Below are 22396 nucleotides of genomic sequence, written 5' to 3'. Positions count from 1 at the left end.
GCATAAATATGTATGCATATACTGGATTTGAAACATCATTTTACCATGTTTAACATATATTGGATTACTTGGGGAAGGGAGAGGAAAATTGGAATGCAAGGTTTTGCGAGGGTTAATGCTGAAAATGATCCATGCATATCTTTTGAAAATTAAAAAGCTTAAATAAACAAACAAACATATAAAGAAAGAACCGGTTGGTAGAGCAATGAGCTACTTGGGAAAACTGAAAAGTGCTACTGAAAAAATTTATATCCAACCCAATCTGTTGTTTTTCTCCTATTCAATTCTGGACCCTCTTTAGTATACCTCTATAGAGCCTTTTTCTATTTAAGACAGATGAACTCATCAACCTCTGCCTTCATGGGAATGGAAACTTCCACCCCTAAGGCCCGAGGATCTGATTGGTGAGCATTTACTTTATCCTTCCTGGTCTCCAGCTCACCACCACATTTCTAAGTTATCTCTTTGCCATGGAGAAGTGTGGAAATAGGAAGAGGGCATATGTACCTTCTCCTCCTCTTCCCCTCCTTTATTTCCACCTCTAATTCTGAGAATAGTAACCCGATGATTGCTATCTGTCCCAGTATGGATGTGTCGATCAATTTCCTCGTGATCCTAATGGCCATTCCCTTTCCTATCCACGGTCATCACTCCCTTGGGCCAGCCACTGCTGCTACCTGTGGGACGTATAAACCCAAGAGCCATGGGAAGGACATCTCCCGGACCCTGGTCCCGCTAGAAAGTGACCCGACAACTGATTCTCAGTGGATTCGGAAGAAAAACAGGCTCTCGTTGCCTTGACATTATCAAGTAATTCAACATCTGAAAAGGACCCTCTTTATCAATGGAAAAGGCATCTGCTTTGCTGCTGCACTCTAAGGATCATAGGACCTTTCCATAGGACTTGCAGATAAAAATTCTGACCCAGGCTATTGCTCTCCTTAGAATGGGAGCTCCTCAAGAGCAGGAGCTGTCTCACTTTCCCCCTTGCTTCTCTAGTGCTTGGCACATAATAAGTGCTTCACAAATGCTTTTTACCTCATTCATCTATCATTCATTCACTCATTCACTTATTCAACCATGTATCCATTCATGGCTTTACATGTTTTCCTTCCTTATCCGAATATCCTTGAAAACAGGGACTGCCTTTGTATCCCCTGTATTTAGCACACAGTAATTGCTTAATAAAAAAAAAATCCCATTCATTCATCCCACAATCATCCATCGACTACGTGTCATTATCTGGATAACATGTTCTTCATCCAATTTTTTTCTAGTCTCTCTAGGCAACCCCAAAACCTTAGTGAAAGTCCTCTCTCTTGTGATCCCCTTTCTGCACCCCTCTCCAACCCAGGTACCAAAAAGAAACTTCTCTCACTTCCTAAGAAACTAAATGAAGCTCCAGGACATTATCACCGAGCTCCTCGAGCAGCCAGGCCCTCGCTGATGTGTCTGTCACAAGATCTTACTTTTCCTTCTCTCATCATCAGCATCCACATCTCATAGCTGGGCTGCTGATCACATGGAGAGGGTTAGGCAGCTGCCACCATGCATCTCTCTTGATTTTAAACTTTCTCCCCAAGTCTGACAGCTACAAATTGGACTTGACTCAGCATCACTTGTGAGATCAGAAACAGATTAACCTTCTGACATTAGATGGTGTCAATGGGAAAAAAAATTCTAATGTATGGATTTTTCTTCGGTGCATTTTCTTTCTTTTTTTTTTTTTTTGCTGAGGCAATTGGGGTTAAGTGACTTGCCTAGGGTCACACTTTCAATAAGTATATACACAGACATCTTATGGACGTTTACATGGTTGTCAGGACAAGTAAACTTGATTTTGTCCACCTACTTCACTAATATACATAACCCCACATGCAGACACTCTTCAAACATCCCCCCTCCCCCAAGAGCTTTCCAACGTGCAGTTCTGGCTCTAACACTGTAAGAAAAGATGAATCTCTCAGTCGATAGAACTCGTGACACTAACTAGAGGAACAAACATTCCTATTAGATGCAATCCAATGCTGCAGACATTACTGAAGCCCTACTGTGCGCCAGGTCCTGTGTTTGGCACTAGTAATACAAAAACAAAAATAAAATGTTTCTATCCCCCCCCCCAAACCTGGAGGACACGAATAAATACAAAACATTAGAAAGTATTACAAAGTAATTTCAAGAAGGTGAGAAAGAGCTAGCCTTGGGGGCATCGGAAAGGGTCTCATAAAGGAAGTGATGACCTGAGAGATGCTCTGAAGGCAGCGAGAGTTCAGGATTTAAAGCTACATTTGGATGTTGAGGATGGTTTGTAGAAAGGCAGGATAAAGAGCCGGCCAGCCAGTGGACTGAAACAAAGATGGCGGGCGGGCAGGCAACATGAAATAAGATTGTAAAGGCAGATGGGAGGATGGTTTTTAGTGTCAGGCTGAAGCGTGTGTGTCTTATCCTCGAGGCAACGGGAAGTGATTGAAGATTCTTGATCAGAGGCGTGGAGTAGTGTTTGAAACTTTTGCTTTAAGAATGTCCACTGGGCAGCTGCGTCAGGCAGATGGTGAGTGAGAACAAGAAGAGATCAAAAGTAGAGAGACTAACTAGGAGGTGATTTCAACAGCTCAAGTGAGAAGGGGGGAAAGCGTGTATCAGACTAGTGGCTGTGTGAATGGAGAGAAGGAGATGAACAAGAGATTCCTAGAAGAGTCATATGAGAGCTAAGAAAATCACCTTAAAGATGAATAACTCAAGATGACACAATTTATTATTAAAACAAGATGTTACAGAAACAGTCCCCAACCCAACAACACCAACCTTCTATTATTTGTCCTCTAGAGAACAGGGAGAGAAAAAGGTGCTGAAATCTTTCCAATTCCTTGAATCAATTTTTTTTTCATGAATAGTTTCAAACCCTCTCATACATCAAAACTTGTATCTAATCCCAGAGAGCCAATCTAGATCCCTGCTCTCTATCCCTGCTCCCCTCAGGGGAATAGTTATAAGCAATGGGAGAAAGGAGAGGAAAAATAGAGAGTCTTGATAATCCAAAGGCTGAAAATTTGATTTCTGGAAAGTCAAGACTTGTCTCAGGATATCAACAGAAGTTTTGTCAAACTTGCTTGACTTTCAGCAACTACCTGACTTTTAGTATCCTCAGTGGATACCTTTCCTACTATTCTGTGGTAGGAAAGAAGGGTGTTCAATTAGGTAAATTGACTCCTTCAACTTCTTAGAACTTAATAAACATGGAAACCCTAAATTATTAAAATAATCTCTAGTTCATAAAATTAAGGTCTTTCTAGAAAAAAAAAAGAGCAAATATTATCTCTAGATCAAGAAAATCTGAGGTAGATATATAGTATTTACTATTTATCTTGACCATTTCCTGATTCAACCACCATTTAATTAGGTTAACTGGAGCTTTAAATATTCTTTTAAATATTCATGTACAGAAAGATGCCCAGTTGGAATTCATTTTGGGAGGGCCCCTTATAGTCATTATCTGAAAAAGCTTTTTCTCTTCCCTACCTTCTATGGTCCTTTCCCCAACTCTCTCTCCGCCAAATGCATTATATTAGCATTGCCCAGTGAGAAAATTGACTGGATGTGTCTCTGGATTAGCAGATAACTTGAGGAAATTGTAAAGCCACCAGCCATTAGCAGTTTAACAGGCCTTGCCAACAAATTGGACCTTGGTCAGCGCGGAACATGAAGTCATGGGAACACTTACATTAAGCTGCAGAGACAACTAGCGGGTCAACGAAATGAACCAAATGAGGCAGAGGTGACCGCGTCCTTTGTACATTAGCTGTGCTACAGTCCTTGTCTCATCCACAGCTCCAACTCTTCTGAGAGGCTGATCCCACTAAGCAGTTATCACTGCCTTCTCCCAACCCCACCAAGTGAATTTTAATCCTTTGTGTTTCTTTATCTCTGTACATACTGTTATTCCCCAACAGAACATGACCAACTTTGTTTTTCTCTTTATATTTTCTAGAACCTAGCACATATTAGGTATCTTGATAAATTCTTGGCAAACGAACTAATGAATGAATGATGTCCACAAAAAAGAAAGGAAAAGTATAAAAATTATGGCTCAGAGATAGACTCCCTCCTTCTTAGCAGAGTTTTTAAAGAACATCAGTAAAAAAGGGAAGGGGACCTGTATGTGCCAAAATGTTTGTAGCAGCCCTGTTTGTAGTGGCTAGAAACTGGAAAATGAATGGATGCCCATCCATTGGAGAATGGCTGGGTAAATTGTGGTATATGAATGTTATGGAATATTATTGCTCTGTAAGGAATGACCAGCAGGATGAATACAGAGAGGCTTGGAGAGACCTACATGGACTGATGCTAAGTGAGATGAGCAGAACCAGGAGATCATTATACACTTCGACAACGATATTGTATGAGGATGTATTCTGATGGAAGTGGATTTCTATGACAAAGAGACTTAACTGAGTTTCATTGGAGAAATGATGGACAGAAACAGCTACACCCAAAGAAGGAATACTGGGAAATGAATGGGAACTATTTGCATTTTTGATTTTCTTCCCGAGTTATTTTTACCTTCTGAATCCAATTCTCCCTGTGCAACAAGAGAACTGTTCGGTTCTGCAAATATGTATTGTATCTAGGATATACTGCAACATATTTAACATATATAGGACTGCTTGCCATCCTGGGGGGGGGGGAGAAGAGGGAGGGAGGGGAAAAAACGAAACATAAGTGATTGCAAGGGATAATGTCGTGTAAAAATTATCCTGGCATGGATTCTGTCAATACAAAGTTATTATTAAATAAAATAAAATTTAAAAAAAAAAGAAGTGTAGCATTTTAGAGTTAGAACATAGTTAGCATTTACACAATACTATTAGATTTTTCAAAGCACTTTACTTATATTAACTCATTTGATCATCGCAGCAACCCTAAGAGGTATGCTTTTATTATCCTCATTTTACAGATAAGGAAACTGAAACTGAAAAACATTAAGTAACCTGCTCAAGATCACACAATGAGAATCTGAGACTAGATTTGAACTCAGTAATTTCCTAACTTAAAGTTTTATACTACATCCAACGTGGCATCTAATTGGAAGGGACTTCAGAAACAATTTAGTGCAAAAATTCCTTGTCTAATGCCTGCAAAGTTGATCTTCAAAATATTCTAAAAACTATTTCAATTGACTTACTTTGCAATTCTGCCTACTCTGGTCTTTCTGACACCAACTCCCACATTCTGTCCACTGTGCTATGCAACTGCTTTTGTTTTTATTTATTTATTTATTTATTTATTTTGCAAATAAAATAAAGATTAATGAATCCCTGATGAAACTCAAAAAAATAAAAAATAAAAAAATAAAGAACATCAGGGCTGGAGTAAGGCAGTATTTCTTATCTAGTGGGTTGGTCATTGACTTACAGCTTGGAGTCAGTGCTCAGAAACTAGCATAGTGCCTGACACATGGCAGAGAAGGGAGGGAATAAGCATGATTAAGAACCTACTATATGCCAGCCCCTGTGCTAATGCTTATAAATATTATTTCATTTGATCCACACAATAACCCTATGAAGTAGGGGCTCTTATTATCCCCGTTTCATAGTTAAGGAAACTGAGGCAGGCAGGACCACACAGCTAGTAAGTATATGGAACTGGGTTTTCCTGACTTTGAGCCCAGCAGACCATTCACTGCACCCCTCAGCTACCCTTAAATGGTGAGCATTTAATAAATGCCTGTTGACTTGATAAGTGAAGTGATAAGTGTGCAGGAAGACTGTCATGGGCCAGGATTCAGGAATGATGGTCAGGACATGTGGGCCGTGACTGGGGCACTTCTGGAACAGTGACTGGGATGGAGTCCCCGATCAGGAGAGTGAAGCTTCAGAAAGGAGGCTTCTCCAGGGTGGAAAGAGAGTTGTCAAGGAGAAAAAGACATATGGGGAATCGGAGTGCCTGTATGCACTTATCTGTGGATGACCCTGGGGCTTTCTGGCTGGCAGCGCCAGCTCCTTCATTTACAGATCATTAATTAGGGCTGCCAGGAAACTCAAAGGCCACTGAGATTTGCAATAAAACTGAGAGTAAAGGGGGTCACAGGATCACAGAGTCAGACTTGGAAGGGACCTCCAAGAGCCAATGCTGTAGTCTGATCCCTTCATTTTTGCAGGTGAGGAAACTGAGGCTGGAGAGGTACAATTACTGGGGCAGTGGCAAAGGCAGCAAGGCCATCCAACTCCACAGGATGCTCTTTTCAGTGCAGCCATTCAGAGCCTCTCATTATGAGGTATAAATGAGACTCGGGAAGGACAGAGAATTTAGGTCAAACCATCAATTAGTGTTGACTGTGGGAGTGTAAACAGGATCATAATTAATGAGTTGCTAATTTTTCTTCTCTGCAGTAGATAATATCCCAAATTCCAAATTTTGAATTTACTAAGAAGTAATTTTCCAACATAAAATATACCATTATCTCACCTACCCAGAACTCTAGTATCCAAAATATCTCCAAGAACCAAAGAGTAAGCAAAACTTTGGGAAATTGGTTTAATTTTGGCCAACCCTCTCATCCCCTTCCCTGGAACCCTGGGCTCTGCTCCTGAGACTTGATGTTCCAGTTGCCAAGCTGTCTTCTGATCTTGTCCAGAACCAGCCACCATGTCACTTCCTGGCCTTTTCTAAACTATGTCACCATAGTCCCTTTTGGCTCCCCCTTCCCCATTATCTTCCCCATCTATTGGAATATTGGCTCTCTGAGGACAAGGACCGTGTGGTTGGCTGGTGTTTAGTATTGCCAGTACTTAGCGCGGTGCCTGGAACATAGTAAGCTTCCAATAAAGATTTTGCCATTCATTGATTTTTTTAATTGTCACATCTGTTCCTATGATCCTATGAAACTTTATTACGTTAAGTGTGTGTGTTTCAAAAAGAAAATTTCCATCATGACTAACATTTTTAAAAAGCTGTTGTTTTGAAGGGTAAACTCAAATATTTGGAAATTGTGATTAAGATTTAATTAATTTTAAGTTAATTAACTCTTGAGAGCACCAGGTGGCCACCTAGTGACCCAAGTGGCTGACGCCAGAGCAAGGAGTCCTTGGAAAGTTATCCCAGGGAGGGTGAGTCATAGCCCAGGTCACAAGTAGCTGGCACATGTAGTTTCCTGTGGGCCATCCCCATAAAGCTCTTGGCTCTTGGCAGAAGGAGCAGGCTCAGGCTTGGGGCAGCATCTAGTGGCCCTACAGTGGTCTCTGCCCCCACTCTGACCTCTCTCTTTTCCAGGGGACACTTGAATTTGGCCCATTTTTCAATCTCCTCACACAAATTCAGTGGTGTTACAAGCAACAACTAAAACTGAAAGAAAAGCAGATTTATTTCAAGGCGCAGGGAAAAGAGAAGGCAGCAAACACTGAGGAAGCACCTCCATTGTGCCAGGAATCGCGCTAATGCTTTACAGACATTATCTCATTTGACCCTCATGAGGATCCTGGAAGGTAGGTATGATCCCCATTTCATAATTGAGAAAACTGATGCAGACAGAGGTTAAGGGACTTACTCAGAGCTGTTCTGTGTCTGAGGTTGGATTTGAACTCAGGTCTTCTTGAGTCAGTCAGGTCCAGCCTTCCATCCACTGCACCACTGAGCTGTCCGAAAATCACCTTCAAGGGATGGGTCTGGAAGCCCTTCTTGGAAGGGTCACCCATGCTCACGTCAATAAAGGGCAGCTGGACCAAATCTGGCCTCAGACACTTCCTATCCTGTCGCTTAACCCAGTTTGCCTCCGTTTCCTCCTCTGTAAAATGAACTGGAGAAGGAAAAGGCAAATGGTTCCAGCTTCTCTGTAAAGAAAACCCAAATGAGGTCGTGAAGAGTCAGACACGAACAGCTAAAGCACCACAACCACATAAATAAACTCATGGTAGCAGGAAGAAAAGTGGACACCCCAAGGAGTTCCAGAGTGAGACATGACTGAAAAGGCCCTGACGACAACAATCACATGCAGACGCTGACACCGAGAGAGGAGAGAGAGTAGTGTCAGCCACTCTGTCCTGCCTGTGCCGGCTCTGCACAGGCACAAGTTCGGAGCCTCGGGCTCTCTTCCGCTCTCCCCCCTGCCGGTCACTTCCCTTCCACCATCTCCCTTCCTAAGGCGATCCCTTGGCCACCCTTCACCATATCCTTGGATAACTGGAATACTTTTAGTTCTTCCCCCATCCCACCATTTTCTACCCTTCGTGGCCCCACAAATAAGCCTTCTCCCACGTAATTCCAGAGCTGCTTGAACATCTTCAGGGCGCCGCGTCTCCTATATCACAAGGATGAATCGGGCTGTTTTAAGCAGCAGACGATGTCAGTTTTCCTCTGCTCCTGCCTCAGGAGAATTACGGAGGGGCTGAGATTTACAAGGGAGGCAGGGGAGCCATCACAAATAGTGGCTGGAGGCAGCAAATTTCTGACTGCGATCCCTCCAGGGACGGTGACTCCGTAAGGAGAGGAGATTGCTCCGACTTTTTTCCATGTTGACAGAATGGGGAAAATGTCAAGAACTCTGTGATTCAAGCCTTCTTTTAATAGCAGCCATGTAATGCTTCCTGGGCAAATAACTGGGTTTGTGGGTGTCTTCTCCCCCACACAATGGAGAGAGTGATACCGGCCTGAGGACCTATCTCGAGAGTCCCTCTTTACTCACTGCTGCTGATCCAGGGCTCCCAACTCCCAAACTCATCCTCCCCTCCCTGGAGCTCGCCCACTCTGAGGGGCTCTGCCGGCCAAAGGGCGCCCAGCTTTTGAATTGCAGGACAGGAAGACCAGAGCCGTCTTTGCAAATCTGACCCTGATAAAGAGATGAAGCCATCACGAGGGGCTTCCTCCCCTTGGGCTGCTGCTTAGTTCAGAATTGTCTAACATCCTTCTTGTGTGATAATGTCTTCTCTCCTGGATTCTCCCATTGGTTTTCTCATTGCAGTGAAGAACAAGGAATTCTGGGGAATCCCACCTGTATTTGTTTTCCCACTGGAGTCCCTGTGGCTTTCCCACCCTGGCCCCAAGTGACCCGTAGGGAGAGCTTTGGCCAGTTAAGCTGCCGCAGGAACCTTCCCAGAGCTAGTCTCATTCTAGCCTCTTACTTCGGGCTGTTTCCCTTCTGAGCAGCTTCAAACTCCTTCCTTCCCCCAGCCCACCCAAGCCTCCAAGTCGTGCCGAGATGGACCAGATGGCAGAGATTCTAGTGGCCAGCAAATGAGGCAGGGATGCAAAGGGAGAGAACTGGCTCAGGGCTTTTCTGAATCTTAGCTCCTTGAGGGCGGGGATCATCTTAGCCCTGAACCCCCCGCCCGGGGACCTGCCAGGCCCATAGAACCAGCCTCTTACGTGCTTATTGGTGGATTGACCAGAGGTCAGAGATCTCACCCCCACGTCCCTAACTCTGACTCTGAAGCGTCTGACAGGATCGCCTGAGGCTGGGAGGGAGATCGTCCAGGACGTGTCCAAGGTGAGATCTGACCCTCTCCTGCTCAATGTTCCAGCCTTCGCCTTATCGAATGCTGACACAAACAAGTGAAAGTCCCATCCAGAAGCCAGACTAGAGGCAGAAATAGGCCCGGCCCTGCTGTGTTTTACGGCCCCGTCGAGAGCTTATTTGTGTGAATGAATAAAAATGGCGGCTGCTTCGGTCAGCTCTCCCGTGTCCTTTTTTCTTGACAGTAGAAGGATGGGCATGGATTGGGTTTAAAAGCTGATTGTCTGGGACTTCCCATTGATCAGGGAGAGCCGCCGGGGATGGAGTGAGATTCTGTGAGCTGAAATAGTGCCCTATAGCCGAGCTGCACAAGGAGCCCAGAGCATCTCCCTTAGCTTGTGCTGGAGTGGCAGATGCCGGGGGCTGCGATGGAAAACCTTCAAAAACCAGCCTCCCAAAACACCCCCACAAGAAGACCTGCTCTTCTCCTGCTATTTTTCTCTATCTTCCCTTTCCAGCTCTCTCCTTTTTAAAGTCAGATCATCAAAAGGAAAGTGTGAGGATTCTTTGCAAAATGACCGAGAATTGCCCACTTCACTTCTATCCACAAAAATTTAGAAATAATGTGGGTATGGGGCAGCTGGGTGGTGCAGTGGGTAGAGTCAGGAGGACCTGAGTTCAAATCCAGCCTCAGACATTTAACACTTCCTGGCTGTGTGACCCTGGGCAAGTCACTTAACCCCAGTTGCCTCAGTGTGGGGAAAAAAAAGCTAAAAGAAATAATGTGGGCATCCATTACCAATTAATCACTCAATAAAGGGAATAAGACTGTAAGTGAATGGAGTGCTCTGAAACTATAAATGATTCAACAAACATTTATTAAACACCAAATGCTACACTAACCACTAGAGCTAGAAAGACAAGAGCAAAAGCTTAAAACTTTGGGCTGGACTAAAATCTCCATGGAATGTTTTTGCTTTTATCTTTGTATACACACACACATACACACACACACATTTATATGTACATATATATGAATGTGTTTATTTACATATACAGAGATGTATACTTATACATAAACAGGCAGACGAGTTAGAGATGATGGACGGACAGATAAATAAATCACAGGAAACATTCAAGATTCAAGGTAATGACAGAAAGACTGGCATGAACCGATGCAAAGCCAAGTGAGCAGAACCAGGAGAACATCGTACACAGTAAAAGCGACATTGCGTGATGATCAATTGCAAATACCTTAACTATTCTTGGAAATACAATGATCTAAGACAATCCCAATGAATTTATGATGAAACACAATAGAGAAAGAACTGAGGGAGTCTGAATGCAGAACGAAGCATACTTTTTTCTTTACTATCTTACATTCTTTTTTTTGGGGGGGGGTCTGTTTTCTTTACAACAAGGCTAATGTGGAAATATGCTTTGCCTAACTGTACATGTTCCTTCAATGAGGGAGAAAGGAGGAGATGGAGGGAGAGAATTTGGAGCTCAAAGATTTTTTTAAATGAACACTAAAAACTGTTTTTACAGTAATTGGGAAAAAATAAACTATCTGACAAGATTCGAGATAATGAGGGAGAGGATGCAAAGGTGAATCCATCCATGGATGTGATGAAATCTCCAAGTGCTGTAAGAAATGACAAACATGAAGAACTTGGAGGGCCATGAGAAGACCTGTATGAACTGACGTCGGATGAAGAGGGCAATCCAGAGAGTGATCTTCTCAGTAATGACCATAATCCAAAGAAAACAACAGTCAAAGGCGCTGACCTGTGTAGCCCGTAACGAACAATCTCTCCCCCAGAGAACCGATAACAAAGCACGCTTTCCTCCTCCCAATGGAGAGATTGGGGTGGGGGGGCCAAAGGGACAGAGACAGTTTCCTGCATCTGTGCTTTTTGCTTTAATGCCTTTCTTCATCACGAGGGAGGGTTTGATGATGGAAGAGGAGGTAGGGGAAATGACAATGTTATAAAAACAAAAGACGTCAATAAAACAAAAAGAAAATAGTGAGAGGGGCAGCCCGGGCTCCAGACAAATGTGAGTCAGCAGCTCATAAAAGATGAGTTAAGGCCCCCTCACTTCAGGAGCCTTGATTTCTAAGGCACGATTTCTGTTTCCTGTGCCGTAAATTTTCTCCAGTGCTCCATTCCTTTCGGTGCACGGAGAATTCCTACCGGGTACCTGAATAAAGTCCACTTGCAAACAATAAATCCCCATCGATCTCCTGTACCCACCATAACTTAGCATGGCAAAGAGCTTGTTAACACCATGTATGGCTCCTTACCAGGCCCTTTATTGAGCCAGCTGTCATTCATCATCTTTATGAAGTGTAACCAAGCAGCTGGTGGTGACTGAGGCCCCTTTTGGTAACAATAATCTTATGCCATTAAATAGGCAGGGTAATTATTCTTGGATCAATCTATAAATTCTGCTTTAGGTCACAGTAAACAGCAACTTACTCCAGCCAGGACACAGCAGCCCCTCCCGCTTCAGTCCGTTTTATGTCTTGAGTTGGGACCAGTGAATATATTCTGAGCTCTCTCTGAGGGAGAACACACAGTTGAAATGAGAGAACCCTCACCTGAGGCAGGTATCACCAATGTTGGACAAGATTTTTTCATTTAGATCTGGAACAGAAGTCCAGCCCTTTCATTACACAAAGGAGGAAACCAAGTACCAAACAGATTAAGCAATTTGTTAAAACCATTCTGAATTCACCTCTGTGAAAGGAGAGGGTAACAGAATGGAAGGGAAACAATGGCTTTGGAATCAGAAAATGTTTGAACCTCTCAACTACATTTTAAATACATTTTTAATAAAATAACAGCTTTAAAAATGGTTCAATGTTGGGGAAAAATCAACTTAAGCGATCATATTGAAAAATTAAAACATCCAAAACCATAGCATCATCTCAACAGAAGCAGAAAAAGCCTTTGACGAAGTACAACACTCTTCTGTACTAAAAACTCTACAAAGTACAGGCATAGGGACTTATTTAGTGTCACAAAAAGTACTTGTCTAAAATCAAAAGTGAGTATCATATTCAATGGAAGTCCTTTAGCACTTTTTCCAAAATATATGAGAGGGCAGCAAAGATACCCATTTTCCCACTATTATTTGATATAATTCTGGAAATTCTAGCAACAGAAATAAGAATAAGACATAAAGACATAAAAACAGATAAAGAAGAGATAAATTATCCCTGTTTGCTCATAATTTGATGGTACTTGTAAAATCCTAAGAAATCAATAAAAAATTAATTAAGACAATTCATAGTTTCAGCAAAGTTGAAAGATACAAAATAAACTCTCAAAAATCAAGAGCATTTCTGCATAATAATAAGAAAGCATTAGAAGCAATAATAGATAAGGAAATCCAATTCTATTTAAATATAAAATTCATAAAAATCTGAATATTGACCTATCAAAGCACATGAAAGACTTGTTATAGATTCAATCACAAAGTGTTTCTTTAAATTTATTTGGTATTTTATTTTTCTCCAGTTCCATGTAAAAACGATTTGTTTTTAAAACTTTGAGTTCCAAATTCTGTCCCTTCCTTTTTTTCCACCCCCTCTCATTGAGAAGGCCAGCGATTCCATATAAGTTATACATGCAAAACATTTCCATAATAGTCATGTTGTTAAAAAATGACAAAAATATTCAAGAAAAATAAAATTTGAAAAGTATGTTTCAATCTGTATTCAGACTCCATCAGTTCTTTTTCTGGGGATGAAAACCATTTTTCATCATAAGTCCTTCAGAGTTGTCTTAGATCACTATATTTTTTTTAATTGTAGCTTTTTATTGACAGAACATATGCCTGGGTAATTTTTTTTACAACATTATCCCTTGCACTCACTTCTGTTCTGACTTTTCCCTTCTGTCCCTCCACCCCCACCCCTACATGGCAAGCAGACTTATACAGGTTAAATATGTTATAGTATTTGAATCACTATATTGCTGAGAATAGCTAAGTCATTCACAGCTGATCAACCTTTGCTGTTACTTTGTACATAGTGCATTTCACTTTGCATCAGTTCATGAAAGTCCAGGTTCTTCTGAGAGCCTCTGCTCATCATTTCTTTTTTGCACAATAGTATTCCATTATAATCACATACCACATTTTATTCAGCCATCCTCCTGTTGATGGACATCCCCTCAATTTCCAATTCTTTGCTCCCAGAAAAGAGCTGCCATAAATATTTTTGCACTTATAGGTTTTTTTTCTTTTTGTTTTTCATCCCTTAGGGGATATAGGACTAGTAATGGTATTGATAGGTCAAAGGACAAACATGGTTTTATAGCCCTTTGGGCATAGTTCCAAATTGTTCTACAGAATGGTTGGATCAGTTCAAAACTTCAATGGTGCAGTAATGTCTCAATTTTCCCACATCCCCTCCACCATTTTCCATTTCTCTTTTCTGTCCTTTAGCCAATCTAATGAGTATGAGGTAGCAGCTCAGAATTGTTTTAATTTGCATTTCTCCAATAAATAGTGAATCGGAGCATTTTTTCATATGGCTATAGAAAGCTTTAATTACTTCATCTGAAAACTGTTCATATCTTTTAATCATTTAATAAGTGAGAAATGGCTCTTATTTTTATAAATCTGACTCAGTTCTCTATATGTTTGAGAAATGAGGCCTTTATCAGAAAAATTTCTTCAAAAGTTTTTTCACAGTTATTTTTGCTATTTTCCCATCCACCCTATCCCTGACCCTACTCCTCCCATCCCAATTCCACTATTTATTCTATTCTCTCCTTTCACCCTGTCCTGCCTCAAAAGTATCTTGCTTTTGACTACCTTCTCCTCTGGCCCTCCCTTCTATCACCTCCTTGCCTTATGTCTTTCCCCTCCTCCTTTCCTGTAGGGTAAAGCCCAATTTCTATACCAACTGTTATTCCCTTTTTGAGCCAATTCTGAGAACAGAAAAGTTCATTCACTTCCCTTTATCTCCCCTTCTTCCCATCATATTCAACTCACACTCAACTTAACACTTGTGCCAGCTATGTATTCTCTAACTGCCCCAATAATGAAAAGTTTCCCATGAGTTACAAATATCATCTTCCCTTGTTGGAATATAAACAGTTTAACCTTACTAGGTCTCTTATGATTTCCCTATTTACCTTTTTATGTTTCTTTTGCATCTTGTATTTGAAAGTCAAATTTTCTATTCAACTCTGGTCTTTTCATCAGGAATGCTTGAAAGTCCTCTATTTCATTGCATATCCATTTACTACTACCACCCCCCAAAGGATTTTACTCAGGCTTTGCTGGGGGGGGTCTTGGTTGTAATCTGAGCTCTTTTGCCTTCTGGAATATCATATTTCAAGTCCTCTGAACCTTTAATGTGGAAGCTGCTAAATCTTGTATCTGTTATCCTGATTGTGACCACATCACATTTGAATTGTTTCTTTCTGACTGCTTGCAGTATTTTTTCTCCTTTACTTTGGAGCTCTGGAATTTGGCTATCATATTCTTGAGAATCTCAATTCCAAAATCTCTTTCAAAAGGTAATTGCTAGATTCTTTCCATTTCTAGTTTACCTTCTGGTTCTAGAATAACAGGACAGTTCTCCTTGTTATTTCTTGAAGGATGGTGTCTAGTCTTTTTTTTTTTTGAATGATGGTTTTCAAGTAGTCAATAATTTTAAAATTATTTTTCCTGGATCTATTTCCCAAGTCGCTTGCTTTTCCAATGAGATATTTCACAGTGTTTTCTTTTTTTCCATTCTTTTGGCTTTATTTTATTGTTTCTTGATTTTGCATAAAATCATTAGCTTCCATTTGCTCAATTCTAATTTATGAGGAATTATTTTATTCAGTGAGGTTGTGTAACTCCTTTTCCATTTGTTCAATTCTTTTTAAAGAGTTTTTTTCTTCAGTGAATTTTTCTGCTGCTCTTTCCATGGATCAATTCTGCTTCTTACGACATTCTTCTCACATAGCAATTCTTTTATATGGTGGCCAAAAAATTGGAAATGGATGGAATGTTCATCATTTGGGAAATGGCTGAACAAGTTGTGGCACATGATTGTGATGGAATATTATTCTGTTGTAAGAAATGATGAGGGAGGTGGTTTCAGGAAAAGCTGGGAAGACCTTTATGAACTGATGCAGACTGAAGTGAGCAGAACCAGGAGAGTATGACAGTGATCGATTGTCAAAGACTCTGATCAAAACAATGATCCAAGACAATTCCAAAGGAGTCCTGATGGACAATGCAATGCATCTCCAGAGAACTGATAAACTCTGAGCACAAACTATAGTTTTTTTTTTCACTTAATTTCCTTGATTTTTGTTGTAACGGGGCTAATATGGAAATGTGTTTCATATGATTTCATATGTATAATTGATATATTGTTTGCTTTCTCAATGGAGAGGGAAAGAGCTGGAGAGAGGGAGAGAATTTTAAATAAAAAAAAATAAGAATGTTATAAATAAATGATTTTTAGTAATAAATTTTTAAAGGAAAAAGTTTCTGTGCAAACAAAAGTCATGTTCCTAGTTGGGCTGTTGTCCTTCATACTCAGAGAGGACCAAAATGACATTACTGTTGGGGTAAAAGTACAGTGTGTCCGATTGTGGCTGATCAGACTAATAGAAGCTCAGTAGACACAGGGTGTCCATATGAACACTTGGAGCTTGCCTTGGCAGGGAATGGGGAGTGGGGAGCGGCAATATTATTATCTCCATCTTACTGATCAAGAAATAGAGCCAGTAATTGTCTAAAGTTGAATTTGAATTCAAGTATTCCCAATGCCGGCCTGGCATGGTATCCACTGTGTTTGAGACAGTTCTTTTTCCTTTCCTGAGAAGACTCAACCTCAAATCCTGCCAGAATAAACTAACCTCTCAGGGGTCCCAGTTACCCTTTTTCCAAGGCTAGGTTGTAGCCTTTGGAGATTGTCAATTTTTTAAAATAAAAATCAAAGAGGAAGATGTAGGAAAGTTTGACCCCAACTCCATTCACATGACCAGACCTGCCAGAATCCATTTGCTAATTACTAGCCAGTTCCCACTGCGTTTTGTCAGAATTTGAAGTAGAGTACCAAAAGCCAGTCCATTAGTCATTCGAAGATATAAATGGAAACTCATGTTCCCATGGTTGATTGTATTTAATTTATGAGAAAAGAAAGGCTCTTTGTGGGCAAACAACAACAATCAAATAGATATCCTTGCCCAGGTTCACAAAATAAGCTCTAATTGGCCTGGTTCTCTGCAGTTAGGATGCTTTAAGCAATCTTAATATTTTTAAGAAACTAAAAGCTTCTTTTGTGAGCCAGTCCTGCTTAATTCATGATTTCAAGGTCAAAGCCAATGCATTTGTATTCAGCTTTCTCCTTCACAGACCTGACAATGTGGCTCACACATATATCAAATGTCAGCTGGGAGGCAGCCTAGAAATCATACCCAGGAGGCTCCTGAGTATCACATGTGAATACAGACAGCAATAAAAGCAAAAACTCTGCATTCAAAGCCTCTCTCTCTCTCAATAACGGGTTGGGGGCAAAGTGTCTTGGGTCTTTGACTTTACCTCACTTTCCTCATCTATAAAATGGTCTAACAGTATAACCCTCCTCAAATGACCAATTGTGGTATGCATCCACCACTTGGGACCACTGAGAGCTTTGTTAAGACCCTTGCAAATAAGTATAACACTCATGCCCAGCATCAAAACACTCAAACATGTAGAGAACCTGTAATTTCATCAGTAGCAAGTTCCAGGTATTAGAATTCCCCTCTACCAAAATGAGTCTTAACCTTTCTAGGACTTAGTTTCTAAATACTAAGGATTTGCTTGAGACACATAGAGGTTAAGTAAGATTATCTTTCATTGAGACGATCTATCTTGCCTAAAGTCAAGAGATAGTAAGAGGTAAAATTTAAATCCAGATCTTCATGATTCTATGGCCAATATTCTACCCACTAGGTAACATTGTGAAAGCACTCCAATAATCTGTGAGTTCATTGATTCCATCTTCTATGGCCATTCTCTGTGGCCCTCATCCATCTCTCTTCAGAGAGGATCCAACCAGTGAACTATGACCTTCCCTAATTTTTCCCAATTCCATCAGGCTTACCAATGGAACAGGTAAGTGGAAGTGATTATTTTTCAGTCCCACCATGTACCAATTTATCATCTTTTTTGAGAATACTTTCTTTTGATGACATTTTACATCTTTTGTGTCACTTCTCCTGGATAATTCCTTATTGGGGTGTGGGTGTGTGTGTGTGTGTGTGTGTGTGTGTGTGTCTGTGTGTGTTACAGCCTGCCTACATCCACCATGCAATTCTCCATTGCCTTAATAAGTACCGGAAAAATAGCATCAGAATTCTCTGTCCATATTATCTGCCTACTTAAAATAGCTGAGTAAAGTCATTCACTTCCTGAGAACTATTGCTAATGAATTTCCTTTGCGATGTAGAAATTTTTACACATTAATTTACTCCTAAATTTGAATAGAATACATTAAGGATAGTTTTGTTAATGCTTATTAAGTGTCCAGTGCACCCAAAACAGAAAGAGTACAAGACATCTTCCCACCACCAAATGGCAAGGACACAGGAACCCCGGGACCGCCTCTATGATGAGGCACCTAAGGAGGAATTTTATGGGGAGTCATCATCAATAGTCCACATTTATCACGTAGTCCCAGGGGACACAATGTCTTACAGGATGGCATACAGAACCTGGCTAATTCCAGAGGGGTTCTATTTTTGGAAGGAAGGGAAAGAATGGATCTGTGATTTTACTGGTGTAAAGAATTCCTACTGAGAAAACTCCTTCAATTATTGCAGATCAGAATCCAATTTGAAATGCAAAGTTCTGGACAGTTGGCTGAGAGCCCGGTAGGACTTGAATCCAGGTGTTCCAAAATCCAAAGGCCAGTTTTTTCTCTACTTTGTTTTTCAGGTTTTTGTTGGATCCCAATAATTCTAGCTATGATTATTCTCAAAAGATCTGCCTTTAGATGCTTCCAAGAATTAAATTATATCCCTTCTCATCCCCCTATTCTTTTCCTGAGAGAGTTCCATCACTCCTTTGATTTCTACTATAGAAAGGAAATAATTTAATTCCTATGCCATTGTGGGCCACACACTGTGCTATATTTCTGTGACATTTCTGTGCTATATTTCCAGACAAAAGAAATATTCATAATTCTCCAATTGCTTCATGTTCCTAGAACTCATTTTCTTAATGAAGAATTATAAGCCCCTTGAGGGCAGATTGGCTAAGGTGACAGAAAAAGATAATGATGAATGTTGGAGGGGATGTGGGAAAACTGGGACACTGATACATTGTTGATGGAATTGTGAACTCATCCAACCATTTTGAACTAAGCCCAAAGGGCTGTCACACTGTGCAATTCTTTCCAGAAGTGTCTCTACTGAGTCTGTATCCCTAAGAGATCTTAAAGAAGGGGAAAGAACCCACAGGTGCACAAATGTTTGTAGCAGCTCTTTTTGTGGAGACAAGGAACTTGCCCATAGGTTGGGGAATGGCTGAGTAAGTTATAGTACCTGAAGTTATGGAATATTATTGTTCTATAAGAAACAATCAGCAGGAAGATTTCAAAGAGGCCTGGAGAGACTCACATAAACTGATGCTGAGTGAAGGGAGAAGAGAACTAGGAGATCATTGTACAAGGCAAAAACAAGATTATAGGATGATCAACTCTGATGGTTCAACAATGAGGAATTGATGGGAAACGACCATCCTAAATTTGAAATATACACTAACAATAAAAATTCAAGCTCTCCAGAATGGAAAAAGATAAACTGGACATAACAGAAGTTGACAGCTTCACATTCAACCTTTTTGTTATTTTGTACATATTGAAATGTATTTATGTTTACTCATGTTGATCTTTATCCAATTATAATTTGGAATATTTTGAATTTTAAAATGCATTTTAAAACCTGACTTATTCCTGTTTACTAGATCAGTCTCCTCCATTCCAAATTTCTATCTGATTTAGAGTTAGAAAGTCCCTTTAATTCCCATCAATTCCTCATTGACAACATGCAGTACTTTCAAATCATTTCAGGAATTTCCTTCTCACAAACTAGAAAGGCCAGTTGGGCTTAGAGAATCACCATTTTCCTCAGTCCTACCCCCATTCCACACCCCAAATCCTTTGGGTCTTGCCATGCAAAAGCTCCACTTCTCCTAGCTCCCACTGCTGCCTTGATGGCACATGTGCACAATGCAACAATCTTCCCAAGTCCTGAACTGCCCCAAGTAAGAAAAACCACAACTATCCTTTTTTTCCATAAGAAGAGGGATTGGTTAGATCCTGCTTTGAGGCAGAGACACTAGATAAACCTGTTCTAGACTCTTAAACACGGATCTAAACACCTGGTTCCATTTTCCCCATCTATGGGAGGAGGAAAACCTTTACGTTGGAAGGAACCTTAGCGCTCATCTCGTCCTGTGCTGTCATTTTGTAAGGGTGAGAGAAGGGAAGTAGTTTGCCCAAAGTCACACAGCTAATAAGTAGGGAGGGCAGATCTCAAATTCCAGGCCCAAGGTCCATCACATCTTAAAATCCTTCTGAGCTCTAACATTAGGACGCAAAACCAACAAAGTAACATGGATGGAAATGGGAGCCGTGAAAAGTCGGCAACCTAAAAAATCAGCCTGATAACGGTGTCATGTGCAGTCACGGTGACCTGGCTTTGAGTCCCAACTCCAATAGCCACATGATCTTGTCTCTGAACCTCAGTTTCCCCTCCTGCAAAATGAGGAAATGAAGGGGTTGGGCTAGAATACCCAGGGCTTCTTCAACTGATAATACCTACTGTCTCATGGCAAAATTACCTGGCATTTCACAGGGAAACCCAGAAACCAAAAATTAGTGGGAGATAGTAAAGAAAATTTCCTCGTCCTTTCCCCTACTTTTCAAAAACAAGGCTCTCTACTTTCTAACTATCCAAGTCATTACCTCTTAGAAAGTCCCTTTGCAGTCTTCAGATTGGAAACTCTCGAAGAATGATCTTCCTTCATGAAGTTTCCCGAAAAACTCTCAACCACTTTGCCGACCTCTAATCATGAATCTACATGATCTGTACTTGATGTCATGATGGGCCATCCCCCGGCCCTGCCCTCACCTTCCTTCAGCTATATTCTTATATTGCTAGAATTTCCCCAATAATCCATTCTAAATCATTGCATCCATCTTGTTTTAACATTAGCTCTCCCTTTAATGAACCCAGGGAGCTTCCCAAGTGCTGACATTTTGCTTTTCCAACCCTTCTCAAGGGACTTGCCTTACCTGGGCTGGAACCAAAGCCAAGATTCTACCATTAGAGACACCCCCTTAAAGCAAGACCACTGTTCCCCTGGCAAGGCTCTCTCTCTCACCACACGGGCCCAGACTTCTAAGAAGGAAGCCCCTTGGTGTATCCTCAAGGTACAGAGGTGAGCAGAGGTTCCCCAAGACTGCGCCTGCCCGAAGTACGCCCACCTGGGCCGAGTTTATGAGTCTGTCATTCCGGGGCTGGCCCACCAGCTGAGCTGACTGCCAAGCCAAGGATTTTTCAGCCAGAGCTGCTCATGAAGACCCACTCCTGGGGCATGGGAAGAGAAAGTATCCGTTAGGATGAAATCATCCGTCTCTCCCTCTGCTTGGGGGATCACTACCTTTGTGCAGCCTTCATTCCCTCTCGCCGAGCCCCTGCGGAAGCCTCCTGCTCTGCCAGGGACCTTGCCAACCTGGAAATGGTTTGGCCCAGAGGCCCCTCTCTCCCGCTGCCTGCCTGGACCTCTGGCTCAGAGCAGCCCCAGCCTCATTCCCTTCACTGGCAATCCAAGTTTCTGGCCTCCTCCTCTCTACTCACTCGCTGCCCTGCACCCTGTCCCCTGCCTTTCAGCTGCCCTTGATGTATGTCCTTCCCCATCAGAATGAGTAACCCTGGAGGATGGAGACTGGCTGCTCATGCGTATTTCCAGCACTTAGCACACAGAGCCAGCATTTAATAACTGCTCTTTCTGTTCTCTCACCTCTAGCTCATGATCACATGGCTGCCAAGATGATATTCTATATCTACAACTTTCTCTTAAAGAAGCTTTTGGGGGGCAAGGTAGAGTGGAACAGGCTCGTGTAGTCAGGGCCCAAGGCCAACTATCTGGTACCTTCCTGTTTGACTAACTTGCTAAGCTCAGCTGTTTCTAAGGTTCTGAAGTCAGCAGCCAAGCCCCCGTCTCCTCCCTGGCTCTGGTCCCTTCCACACCAGGATAACATCAGCAGAAGTATTTAAATATCTGTTTCTTCACAAGTATCTGAAGAGTTTGCTGAGAAGCAAGAAAGGGAAAAAAGGAAAGGGGATAGGAAAGAATCATCCCTTGCGCTTCCCTGGTAGTCTTGCTGCCTCGTGCTCCTGTAATCCTTGGCCTCCATTTCTGGAGACGACCAACAAAGAAATGAGTTTGGATAAAATGCATCAGAACGACAAACAAGGAGTAGTGGAAATCAGGTGAGAAACCTGAACAATCGCAAAGTTCTCTCCCCGCCATTTCTAAGGTACCTTCCCTACAACCGGGCAGCAGAAGGTTCACTGGAAAGAGTGCTGGCTCTGGAGTCAAAGATGCTGAATTCACGGCTGTCTCTGGTGCTTCTTCCCTGTGCAACCTTGGGTACGTACTTAGCACAGGGCCCGGCACACGGTGGACACCTGATTAATGTTTATTTTATTGCAAGGCAGTTCATCTCTCTGGGCTTTAGTTTCAAAATGAGGGCCTTAGACTTGATGATGTTGAAGGACATTTCCAGTTTAAATCTGTGCTAGGACTCCATGCTGCTTGGGTTCTGAATGTGCCCTGTGCCATCCTCTCCAGGACTAAGGGTGCAGCAGGGGTCTCCTTTCCTCCGGCATGATGATGATGTACTTTTTTAGACAGTCATATGTCAACATTTCAGGCAAC

This window comes from Antechinus flavipes, chromosome 5 (genome assembly GCF_016432865.1).
Source record: "Antechinus flavipes isolate AdamAnt ecotype Samford, QLD, Australia chromosome 5, AdamAnt_v2, whole genome shotgun sequence".
NCBI lineage: Eukaryota > Metazoa > Chordata > Mammalia > Dasyuromorphia > Dasyuridae > Antechinus > Antechinus flavipes.
Note: the sequence above shows the minus strand (reverse complement) of the source record.